This window comes from Micropterus dolomieu, linkage group LG10 (genome assembly GCF_021292245.1).
Source record: "Micropterus dolomieu isolate WLL.071019.BEF.003 ecotype Adirondacks linkage group LG10, ASM2129224v1, whole genome shotgun sequence".
Taxonomy (NCBI): Eukaryota; Metazoa; Chordata; class Actinopteri; order Centrarchiformes; family Centrarchidae; genus Micropterus; species Micropterus dolomieu.
In genome coordinates, this window is record NC_060159.1 from 864,201 (window position 1) to 876,359 (window position 12,159).

Sequence of the window (12,159 nt, forward strand, 5' to 3'; positions counted from 1 at the left end):
CAGTATAGCTGCGAGTTCCTTCTGTTATGGAGTTCTGGTATGGGAACTGTGGATCCTTCAGCAGCTTTTTCCTGCTGAGATCATCCAACTTGACCCTTCTTGTTAGGTTTTTGATTTTATGAAGTGGTTTGTATTAATATCGTACTTCTCATCATTAACAGTGAGTACAGATGTGGTGTATAGCCTACAGGGTAACTTCGAGTTAACCACGAACAAAACCTGCTCGGAGCAGTTTAGAGATGCGGTGTAAATTTCCATGGCAATAGACCTCGGGTAACACCTATCCACCTTTCGTGGTACGGGTTAACCGGGAAGTTACACACAACGTCAAAAAGTTACTCCTGAAGTTACCTGGATAAGCCAGTTACCTCGCTTCGAATGAACAGGCCACTCGTCTGTTCCTTGTTAGGTTGTAGTTTATTTGTGTCATTTAGTTTTCTGTCTGCTAAGTGTTGGCTTGTGTTCTCTGGTGATTGTTCATTTGACAGTGTTTAGTCTTGCGTGCTTGTTTGTTTGTTTGCCTTTTGATGTTCAGTTGTGTTGGTGCATTTTGGTCTGGTTCTTTCTGATCCTCCTGTGATCACACTGCATGCCTATGTGTCTGTGTCTGATTGACTCCACCTGATCTTGGTCCAGCCCTGCTCGTTACCTAGTGTTAAAATGTTTGCTTTTTCTGTTCAGTCTTTGTTACATCCTCGTGTGATGTTGAATTTTCTATTGTGATCTGTTCTATGTACTTTGTTCCTTGTTTCTGGATTACCCTGTCATTAATTATTGGTTTGGAGTTTTCTTTGTTTGGACTATTGCCGCTGTGCTCCCAGCGTAAACATATTCTGTTTAACTTTAATAAATCTTTGGTTTGAACTGCATCCTCCTGGCCGTTGTCCGCATTTGGGTCCACACCTCTTTTACCTGCTATTGCCTTCAGCCACCCATGACACTTCTGTGGGGAACCAAAGATGCGCCCATACCAACGTAGGTGAGGAAAAGAGGTAGACGTGGTGGGGTGTGCCGGCGGCTGAAGAGACGGGGCCACCGACAGATATCTCTTCGCACTGTGCTCCTGGCTAACGTTAAAGAGGTAGTATTATGCTCATTTTCAGGTTCAAAATCTTATTTATCAGAACAGGTTTACATGGTTTAATTTTCAAAAAACACCATATTTTTCTCATACTGCACATTGCTGCAGCTCCTCTTTTCAACCTGTGTGTTGTACGCTCCGCTCTTGAGCTACAGAGTGATGCATCTTAATTGTACAAAATCTTTGTTGGGAGTTGCACATGCGCAGTTCACAGGTAAGGACTACTAGCCAATCACAGGCAGAGAAGGGCGGGTCGTAAGAAACAAGGTAGTGTGATCCAAATCAAAGCCGCTTCAGACTGCGACCATAACCTAGCAGATGGTAGAAGTTACTCACAAGCCAAATCGATAGACTGGACTCCACTCGGCCCTGCTCCGTTTTCTATTGCAGACAGTACTCAGAGATAGTACGTAGCTTGTCGTCATAGCGACGCCACACACAACTGCCGTGACATAATGTTCAATGCGACACAGACACCAGCGACCAACAAACAGCTTTCTCTTTTTTAAGTTAAAACGTTTCAACATTCCTCAGAATGTAAAGACAGATAAGCGGTATGAAAACCTTCCAGCTGTTTCCTCTGCCGTTGTTGCTGCAGCGGTCTGTGTGACGGCGGGAGCAGAGGGCTCTGTGAGCGGGCGGCTGGCCGGCCTCACAAGCTCCTCCCGCGGGTTGGCGCAGGCTTCCCCCGCAGCCACTTGCAGAGCTCCTCAACTCAAAACTTTCAAGCACATTTTTGTTCCGCCATCACTTCTCGTAAAACTGTCAATATTCAAAATCTACACAACTGATTTCTCACCTCAAAACTTCTCAGAAGTGGATTTAGTCATGAAATTACATACGAAAACTGTAAAATATAAAACTTTCCGTTGTTGGCTTGCAAAGTTTTTTCTGTTGCTGCTTGCAAAGTTGCTGGCGCACCAGACAAGCCAGCAACTTTGCAAACCAGTTACATGCACAAAAAAGATATATAACTCAACAAAAGCAGAATACCACCTCTTGAAGTCACTCCACTCGAAAGTGGATGAGCTTTGGGCAAATGTCAAATTTCGGACGAATATAATAGCGCCTGTCTCCTTGCTCTGACAGACACATGGCTCAAAGAACAAGACTCTTATTCCAATGTGGAAATCGCGGTTTTTGGGGTACCCTTTCGCCTGGACAGAGACTCCAAAGTGACCGTTAAATCACGACGTGGAGGCTTGTGTCTCCATGTGAACAAAAACCAGTGTAACACGGTGATCATTTGGGAGACAGTGTGTACACCTGACATCAAACTCTTGTCAAACTCTCCTTAGGACACTTTTATTTACCAAGGGAATTTCCTCAGATATTTATTGTGCTAGTTTATATTCACCCGAAGGCTAATGTTGACTTTGCAACACAGACTATGGTTAAAAATGTGCAACGGCTACAGGGGATTGCCTCAGATGCACCAAACTTCGCCATGGGCAGTTTTAATCATTGCAATCCAGGAAAATCTATGTGTGGATTTTACCAGTATGTGACTTGTCTGACACGACACTCGAGATGTTTGGATCTATGTTCTGGATCTGTCAAGGGAGCTAACAGTTCCCTTCGTAGAGCTCCACTTGGCATGTCCAATCATAATGTTGTGTATTTGGTTCCGTCTTACAAACAGGACCTCAAGAGGAACAAACCAGAATGAAGATTAATTCCGCTCTTGACAGATGACAGATATTCAGTGTCGCCAAGACTGGTTGCAGTGTGTCTGCTTACATAACATTTGGTGAGGATTTGGTCATTCCCCGGAAATCAGTTTTCATCTATCCAAACAACAAACCATGAATCTCCAAATCCAAGTCTCCTGGGTCTCCTTGGAAGGATTCCATCATTGTGCCTGTACCAAAAAATAATGATCCAACTCACTTAATGACTATAGGCCTGTGGCACTTACCTCACTTATATGAAAGTATTCGAACAAATTATAAAAGAGGTACTTTTGGAAAGCAAACCTGGACCCATTCCAGTTTGCCTATAGGTCTGGCAGAGGTGTTGAATATGTGGTGGGGACTCTTAGAGGGTGCAAAGATTTTAACTGAAAGATCCCAACATGGGAAGGTAAATGGTGTCCTATAAGACATCCTTTTTTCCTCCACCGGATCTCCCCAGGGTTGCGTCCTTTCTCCTCTTTTATATTTGCTGTATACCAACGAGTGTCAAAGTCAATATGGGAGGCGTCATATTTTTAAGTTTGCTGATGACTCAGTGATTGTGTCTCTCCTGAGCAGTGACAATCCTGATTATGGCCCTGTTATTACAGAATTTTTAGAGTGGTGTAAATTGTCCTTTTTGGACATAAAGGTGTCTTAAGACTAAAGAGATGGTAGTGGACCAAGTCCCACAACTATAATCCCTGATCATCAATCCATGATCAGTGATCAGGCTGTTAAAGTTGTTCAGCAGTAGAAATATTTTGCCATTACTATTGATGTTCCTTCAAACCTCAGGTGGATGCTATGTGTAGGAAAGCTCACCAGCGTATGTCTTTTTATTGTAAGCTTCTGAGTTTTAATGTTGACAACACTTTTTAGAATATATTTTGTTCTTGTTTTATCGAATCTGTTCTCTTCGGTCAGTTGGTACAGGTCACTCAACCTTAACCTTAAATTGCAGGCACAAGTTTGGACAACCTCCCGCACTTATATGAGGTTTGAACTTTGAAGAAGGCCCATTTAGTCCGAGCTGCTCCTAGCCAACCCCTGTTTGAGAAGTTTAAGTTGCTTCCTTCGGCCATAGATACAGGATGCCAACATGCAGGTTAAACAGACTTAGGAATTCATTTGTCTGAGTTGCCATTGACCTTTTGAATAATTCACTGTAATTCCATTTTATTGTTTTGTTGTTTTTACTTTAACAGTGGTCTTTTAACGTTATTGTATTTCTTAGGTTACGTACCTGTTTTTTTTTTGTGGCCTATTTGATATGTTGATAGTTGCGTGTTGACTGCTGTCTGTACAACAAATTTCCCCTCTGGGAAAATAAAGATATACTTGATCCTATATATCATTAATATTCTGCAGAGCATGTTTTATGTCCAATGCCTATGTTTACCGGCAAGAGTGTTGAGGTAAGGGTAGTGGATGGGCATTTCATACCATAACAACGATCTCTTCCTAACTGTAATGTTGTTGTTTGTTGTGTTTAAGTTGCCTAACCACTGAATCTCAAAAAGATTGTTATCATCATGTAATCAAAACTATCCAATATCAATGTTCTGACTGCTGATAATGAAGTCATGCATAATACTACTTGAGTTGTGTATAGCTGTATTTTGACTGTACATAATGCTGCTTCAGGGGCTGTACAGTGCAATCAGTGTAAACTGTTCATTACTTTTTTGTTTTAATGTTTTGATATTATGAATACAAAACTGAAATTGTGCCATGTATGTGAACATGAACTATATCTATATGTGTTACACTGTGCTTTGTGCACATGCATGTCAATAATGAGACTTTGTGTATCTGCATACATAATAACAACTGATGCTCTGTCAGCCTGTGAGTCTGTGTAAAATCAGGAGAGTCAGGATTCATCCAGCCAGAGGGAACGATCACAGATTGTCCGGCCTGGCACACTGCGGACGGTCGGTGATCGTTCCCTTTTGCTGGATGAAGCCAAATGAAAAGTATGATCCATATGCAGATGGGGACTCTCCACACAAACATGCATTTTTTTTACTCAGTAGCGGATGTGATTTAAAACGTAGAGAAGTACAATACTTCAAACAAAACATACTAAAGTAAAAGTAAAATTACAGATAGTGAAAACGCCTTTAAAAAGTACAAGTAAAAAAAAAAAAAAACACTCACATTAAAGTAACGCAAGTAATTATAATTCGTTACTTTCCACTTCTGGTTTGTATGTGCAAAATACTGCGTAATGTGTTGTTATCTACTGGTATTGCTAACAAAGGCTAGAGGCATCCATCTTCGTTTATTGACTTCTGATGTCAGCAAATCAAAAGAGCTGATTGTGGACTACAGGAAGCAACAGTGAGAAGGACATGCGCCCCATTGCCATCAACAGGACAACAGTGGAGAGAGTCAGCAGGGTTCACATCAGCAAGGACCTGCCCTGGACTCACCACACCAATCCTGGACTCCAGAATACTGTGTAACTTCTACAGGTGTATCACTGAGAGCATCCTGACTGGCTGCATCACTACATACATATGTACTTCATCTCTGTTTCTTTTCCCATGAGCACATTTATGGCCTCCTGATGTAGGGGAGACCGGGTATGAAAGTAACACGTTTTGTGCTAGGTCTCTCAAATTTTGATACATACTATCCATATCTGTCTTTTTACTATAACTCACTTGGACAACTACTACACAATCATAGATTATGTGACTTAGTGTTAAATTCCATTGTTACAACCTACCCCACAGCTGGGGTGAGTAGTAACACCAACTGGGGATGGATGTAACAATGAGAGGTAATTTTAAAATAAGATCCATACAATACAATTTATACAAGAACATTAATAAAGAATAAAGAAGACATTGTTTTGAATATTTTATTTGAATTTAATTTAAAAGCAATTTAAAGTGATAAAACAACTGAAAGAGAAAAAAAACGCTTATTTTTTCAAAACTTTACATCAACTGAAAAAATATTTCTATGTGTGTTTGTTTGAGTGTGCATTTGTGTGTGTGTCAGAGGTTTAATCACTGTCACAACTGTGGCAAATGTAGATGGCTGCCCTTGGAGTGCAGGCTTTATGGGCCCAGAACTGATCTTGACCCACATTTCTTTTGGCCTTGAGTTTGCAAAGTGTTCCATGCACACAATGCAGAAATCTGAGGATTCAGAATCCTCTTGATCATTGGGCTTGGGCCTTTTGCTTGTTTGTGTTGCTTTACCCTTGTCTGTCTTATGCTTAACAAAAAAAGTGCAAAAAAATATTCTGAATCATCATAAGAGTATGGTTGTAACAAATTTGATGAAGTGTTGCAACCATCCCCACAACAACCAGCCATTACATAGCTTACATAGGTGTTTAAGGTATGTGGGACTAAAGTTAGCATTAATGCATCAAATTCAATTAGAGAAATGGCTACTTTAGGTGATATAAGTTACAACAATGCATCTACAATAAAATGAACGCTAGGCAAAAAATAATCTTGATTAAAAAAATACAGTTTGCGGCAGTAAATCTTGCTTTACGAGTTCAGAATTCATAGTCAAAAGAACACAAAGCAAAACAAATTTTACATGTCCTTTAAATGGGGTTTTAAATGGTCTATTAAATGGGTTTACATTCCTGGTGTCTGCTTCTCCTCATGGACATATGAAGAGGCAGAGTGAGTGAAGGAGAGGTTGTGGATGGTGAGAGTAAATCTGTAGGCTGTAAGGTAACTGTAATCATGTAAAAGCAGAGATGGACAACAGGAGACATAAGGAGAATAAAAGCAATGGGAAGTAAGCTTTGGTTTCTGAAGAAGTAACTTCCAAATACATTTTTGTGTTTGAGAGCATTATTACAAGTTTAATATCATGAGTCACACTTTCCAGATGTTTCACCATTTCCAGTCCCAGTACAAACATACTGGCTGTGGTGGTGGGACACTCCAATTCTACAATTGAAGTCCTCACATTTAAAGGTATTTCTGAGATGTATGCTTCTTTTAGTTGTTTTTAAAGTTTTAGGTTCTGATGTGGAGCTATTTTTGAGTTTCAAGAGCAGGACCACACCTTAACCATGACTCTTCTGGCATTTCTATAAATGCCCTACTAACCCATCCTCTCTTCTTCACTCTAGTATTCTATATTCGGGGTGGTGATGGTGCAATGACTATGCCTTTGGTGTGAGAGACCTGGGTTCAATCCCCCACTGTGACCAGTCCACTATTGTGTCCCTGAGCAAGTTGCTTTGGATAAAAGTGTCAGATAAATGTATTCTGCACCCCAACAAGACCAAGCAACATCCTCTTGCACTTCCTGTTCTTGGGGAAGGCGATTATTGCACCTTTTTTGGGGGGGATAGGAAGCAGGGGACGAGGGTGTGTTCATTTTGTTGTCTGTGGGAAGAAGCTGTTTCTCAGTCTGTTAATTCTGGTTCTGATTGATCTGTATTTTTTCCCCAGAGGGCAGGGGGAGGAACCAGATGATGTCCTGGATGAGTGGGGTTCTTTGCAAAACAACTGGCTTACTTTTACAGTCGGCCAGTGTAGATGACTCTGAGGGTGGATAGTGTCGTCCAGATGGTACGCTCTGCTGCCCACACTACCCGCTGCAGGCCCTTCCTGTTCTCTTATGTGCAGCTGGAGCACCAACTGTGCAGCAGTAGGTCAGAAGGCTCTCTGTTGCTGACCGATAGAAGTTAATCAGCAGGTGATGGAGGTGAGAGTGCTTTAACTTCCTGAGGAAGTAAAGCCTCTGTTAGGCCTTCCCCACCTGATGGGAGATGTGTGTGGTCCAGTTGAGGTCAGATGTGCCAAGGAACTGAAAGCTCTCTGCTCTCTACTTCGTTTCCTTGCAAAGAGAGCTCAGTGCACTTAGATGTCCTGTAATCTACAATTATTTCCTTGGTTTTTGTGATGTTTAAGTGCATGATATTATAAGAACACTGAGGACACATCCCTTTGGTGCACCATCCTGACATTCTGTGGTCTGTTACTCAGGAAGTCCAGTATCCATGTGCACAGTGAAATTCCTAAGCCCAGGTTGCTCAGTTTTTGAACTGGTTTGTGGGGGATAACTGTATTAAAAGTTAAAATTAAAAGTTGAGCTAAAATCCACAAACAGCACTCTTACATAGGGTTGTTTGGAGAGCTGTAATGACTCCATCCTCTGTCGTCCTCTGTGTTGGTCCAGATCAGCAGGGATGGCAGATTTAATGTGAGAGAGGGTGAGTCTCAAAACATTTGGTGATGATGGGGGTTAGAGCAACTGGTTGATAGTCAATAAGGCAGTTCACTGTACTGGTGTACCGGGATGCTAGTGCCACCAGCCACCCACCATCAACCGACTTCAGTCGGGGCACCGGGACGCCAGCGCCTACCATCAACCGGCTTCAGCCGGGGCACCGGGATGCCAGCGCCCCCAGCCGCCCACCCTCAACCAACCACAGTAAGAGACAGCAATTACACCAAGCAACCCCCCTTAGCATCCTGCAGTAGGGGTTTGGCACCAAGATGCCAGCGCCCCCCACACCCTTCCACTAACCTCAGCAGAGGGCGTCAGTAGGGACTTCTGGCCCAGAGATGCCAATAGTCGTTTCAAGCTAACATCGAGCTCTCAGTCGTTACGATCTCGGTCATTTCGAGCTAACATCGAGCTCACGGTCGTTCGAGGTAAACATCTGGCTCTCAGTTGTTCGAGCTAACGTCTGGTTCACGATCATTCGAGCCCACAGTAGTTTGCGAGCTAACGTCCGGCTCTCAGTCGTTTCGCGCTAACGTTCGGCTCTCAGTTGTTTTGAGGTCATAGTCGTCTCTAACTAACATCCGGCTAACCGTCGTCTCAAGCTCAGTCACTTCAAGCTCCGTCATTTCAAGCTAACGTCCGGCTCAGTCACTTTGCGCTAACGTACGGCTCTCAGTTGCTTCGCGCTATCGTCCGGCTCTAGGTCATTTTGAGCCACAGTCGTCTCAAGCTAACATCCGGCTAACAGTCGTCTCGAACTCACAGTCACTTAAAGCTCCGTCGTTTCGAACTAACATCTGGTTCTTATTCTTTTTGTGCTATCTTTTGGCTCAGTTCAAGCTCACAGTCATCTCTAACTAACATGCGGTCATACAGTCATTTCTTCTCGAGCTATTATCAGCTAATAGTCGTCTCAAGCTCACAGTCACTCAATTCAATTCAAATTAGTTTTATTGGCATGAATGTGTAACAACAATATTACCAAGGCATCATACATACAACATAAGAACAATCAACCCTATACATTTCAGTCCACTCCAAGTTATTTTGTTTCAAACTAACATTGGGCTCACAATCATTTTGTGCCATCATCCGGCTAACAGTCATTCGAGCTCACAGTCGGCTCTAACTAACATTCAGCTAACAGTCATTTCGAGCTCAGTCATTTTGAGCCAACAGCATTTTCTAGCTAAGGCGCTCTGTGTCGTCTTTACCTAAATCGGTATAATCATTTCAAGCAAACAGTATATTTCTAGTTAAGTCGTCTTCAAGGTAAGTTGTTTTGAGCTAACATCCGGCTAACAGCTGTTTTGACCCAACATCCAGTCACGGCCACTTTGAGCTAACATTCGGCTCACAGTTGTTTCGAGCTAAAGCCGTTTAGAGTTTAAAATTGTCTCGAGCGGGCAGTCTCTTCAACTAAGTCGTTCAAGCAAACAGACCTTCGACAGTTGTTTCACGCTAAAATAATTTTGAGTCAACAGTTGGTCGAACTAAAAGATTCTTTCGGCACTGGGATGCCAGAGCCCACCGCGGCTCATTCCCAGTCATTGCTAACTTGACTGTGCCACTAGTCAGGCGAACAGAAGTTTCTAACTAAAGTCGTTTCAGTTGTTACAATTAGAAGGGGCTTCCGCAACCGGGATGCCAAAGCCTACCGCTGCTCGCTCCCAGTCCAGGGTTTGGGGGTTCTATAAGGATAGATGGTTCGCAGCGGAATGGTCGCCAAAACCTTAACATTAACAACAAGAGGCCTGCTTGAAGAGCTCCTGCAACGTCACAACTAGTACAACGTAATCACATCAGTCAGCAGTGGGAATTGGTTAAGATTATTAGGATGTGATTTCAATAATTATCTGATAATCTCTTTCACACTGGCACTAATTATTATTAGCTACAACTACGCCACCTGGGGAGTTTCACCCCAGGAAGTATAAACTAAAGTTGACATTTCAATAGAACGCACACAGGTTAGTTTTTCTTAGGGAGGTGGGGACTGAGACAGTGTTTCATTCACATATAAAAATATTCTTTATTTTAAATTAACATGCATCTAAAATCTCTAAAAAAGCAGCCATTTGCCTAAACACTTCTGACATGCAGCGCCCGAACAACAACAAAAAAAACGCAATTCAAACAAAGCAAAATATTTAATTCAAGCAGAAATAAATTCAAACCCAGCAAAAATATTAATTCAAACAAAAATAAATTCAAACCAAGCAAGTGGTTAAATTACCCAAAACAAATTATTTAAAACAAAGCAACCAAAGGTTAATTCCAACAGAATTAACTATTAATTAAAGCAAGGAAAGCAACCCATAAATGAAAATTTATTAAGTTTAGCACATTCAGAAGGACGAGGCAGAAACACAAGTTGTTGTAGTATGCCGACTTCACCGGGTCCGTTGATGAGAGGAGATCAGATGAGACAGTGCCTTAAGTTTCGAGACCTTTATTACCAAAACAAAAGCAATTGCAGATATATGTCTGGAGACTCCTCACACCAACACAGAGTCTACTCTGAAGCAGTAAGCAGAGGAGTCTGTCTCTTCCTATGCAGCCTGACAATTTATAGAGGTAACTGTACCCAGAGAGGCGTGTCTGTGTGTGATTAGTGATATGGATGTGTGTGCTTGTGATTGGGTGTGAATGATTGAATCACAATGTATGGTATGTGTTTGTGTCAACACAACTTCCTCTTATCTAAGCCTCACAAACTAAGTATTGCAACACAAGTTACATAAGATATAAAGAGAGCATCATGTACCCTTCTCACAAAGTCCAGCCGAACTATCACTAAGAGGCAATTCAATTAGAAGACAATTCAACTGTCGCTGAGAGGCAGGACAGCGGTGAGAATGAGGCTGATCCTGTGCCTGAAATACACCGAGAGGAGAGCTCAGATTAGCTCTCTTGCCGTGGAATCACAACACCGGACACCACTTGCAACAGTCTGTAACCTACCGGGCAGTGAAGGAAGACTGACGTACGGCCCGGAGAAGGGGAATCTTCCCACACGCGCGCGCACACGGGGACACATCGATTTCAACAACATGCGTATTTAGACAATCTCCTTACCAATGAATGAACAGCAAATGGCGCGGAGGTGAATACTGCAGACAGTAAGCGCTGATGTCAGTGCGGCGAGGAGAGAGGCATAATGCGGAAGTATGAAGCTTTAAAACCTCCAGCGTCTGCTCCGCCAATCCCTGCCGACACTCCCACCTCACACCCCGTAGCGTCACTTCCTACAGCTCTGCTGACACACTTGCAAGACCCTCGTGAATCATTGCAACTCTGGGATCCCAGAGTACAACACGCCAGATCGTCTCCGAGTCGGTTCCAGTGGTCTTTCGATTCCCAGTGCCACCGCCACTCCCGCAGTTGTTGACTCGAGTGAGATTTCACAGAAAGAGGTTTGGCCACTAGCTATAAATCTCGAGTTGATGTTAGCATACTTAATAATTAGTTAAAATTAGTAATTTAGCTGACGATTTTAAAATTACTATACACTCACCTAAAGGATTATTAGGAACACCTGTTCAATTTCTCATTAATGCAATTATCTAATCAACCAATCACATGGCAGTTGCTTCAATGCATTTAGGGGTGTGGTCCTGGTCAAGACAATCTCCTGAACTCCAAACTGAATGTCAGAATGGGAAAGAAAGGTGATTTAAGCAATTTTGAGCGTGGCATGGATGTTGGTGCCAGACGGGCCGGTCTGAGTATTTCATAATCTGCTCAGTTACTGGGATTTTCACGCACAACCATTTCTAGGGTTTACAAAGAATGGTGTGAAAAGGGAAAAACATCCAGTATGCGGCAGTCCTGTGGGCGAAAATGCCTCGTTGATGCTAGAGGTCAGAGGAGAATGGGCCGACTGATTCAAGCTGATAGAAGAGCAACTTTGACTGAAATAACCATTCGTTACAACCGAGGTATGCGGCGAAGCATTTGTGAAGCCACAACACGCACAACCTTGAGGCGGATGGGCTACAACAGCAGAAGACCCCACCGGGTACCACTCATCTCCACTAAAAAAAGGAAAAAGAGGCTACAATTCGCAAGAGCTCACCAAAATTGGACAGTTGAAGCCTGGAAAAATGTTGCCTGGTCTGATGAGTCTCGATTTCTGTTGAGACATTCAGATGGTAGAGTCAGAATTTGGCGTAAACAGAA

The 12,159-nt window shown here is 42.6% G+C and overlaps 1 long non-coding RNA gene across 1 annotated transcript in view; it reads left to right on the forward strand.

The window, feature by feature from the left end:
* Positions 1-11,217: 11,217 nt before the first annotated feature.
* Positions 11,218-12,159, forward strand: part of LOC123978027 — a 5,150-nt gene continuing 4,208 nt past the window's right edge. Inside the window, exon 1 of the long non-coding RNA XR_006826844.1 lies at positions 11,218-11,393. This is a non-coding gene — a long non-coding RNA (uncharacterized LOC123978027). The remainder of the gene's footprint in view (positions 11,394-12,159) is intronic.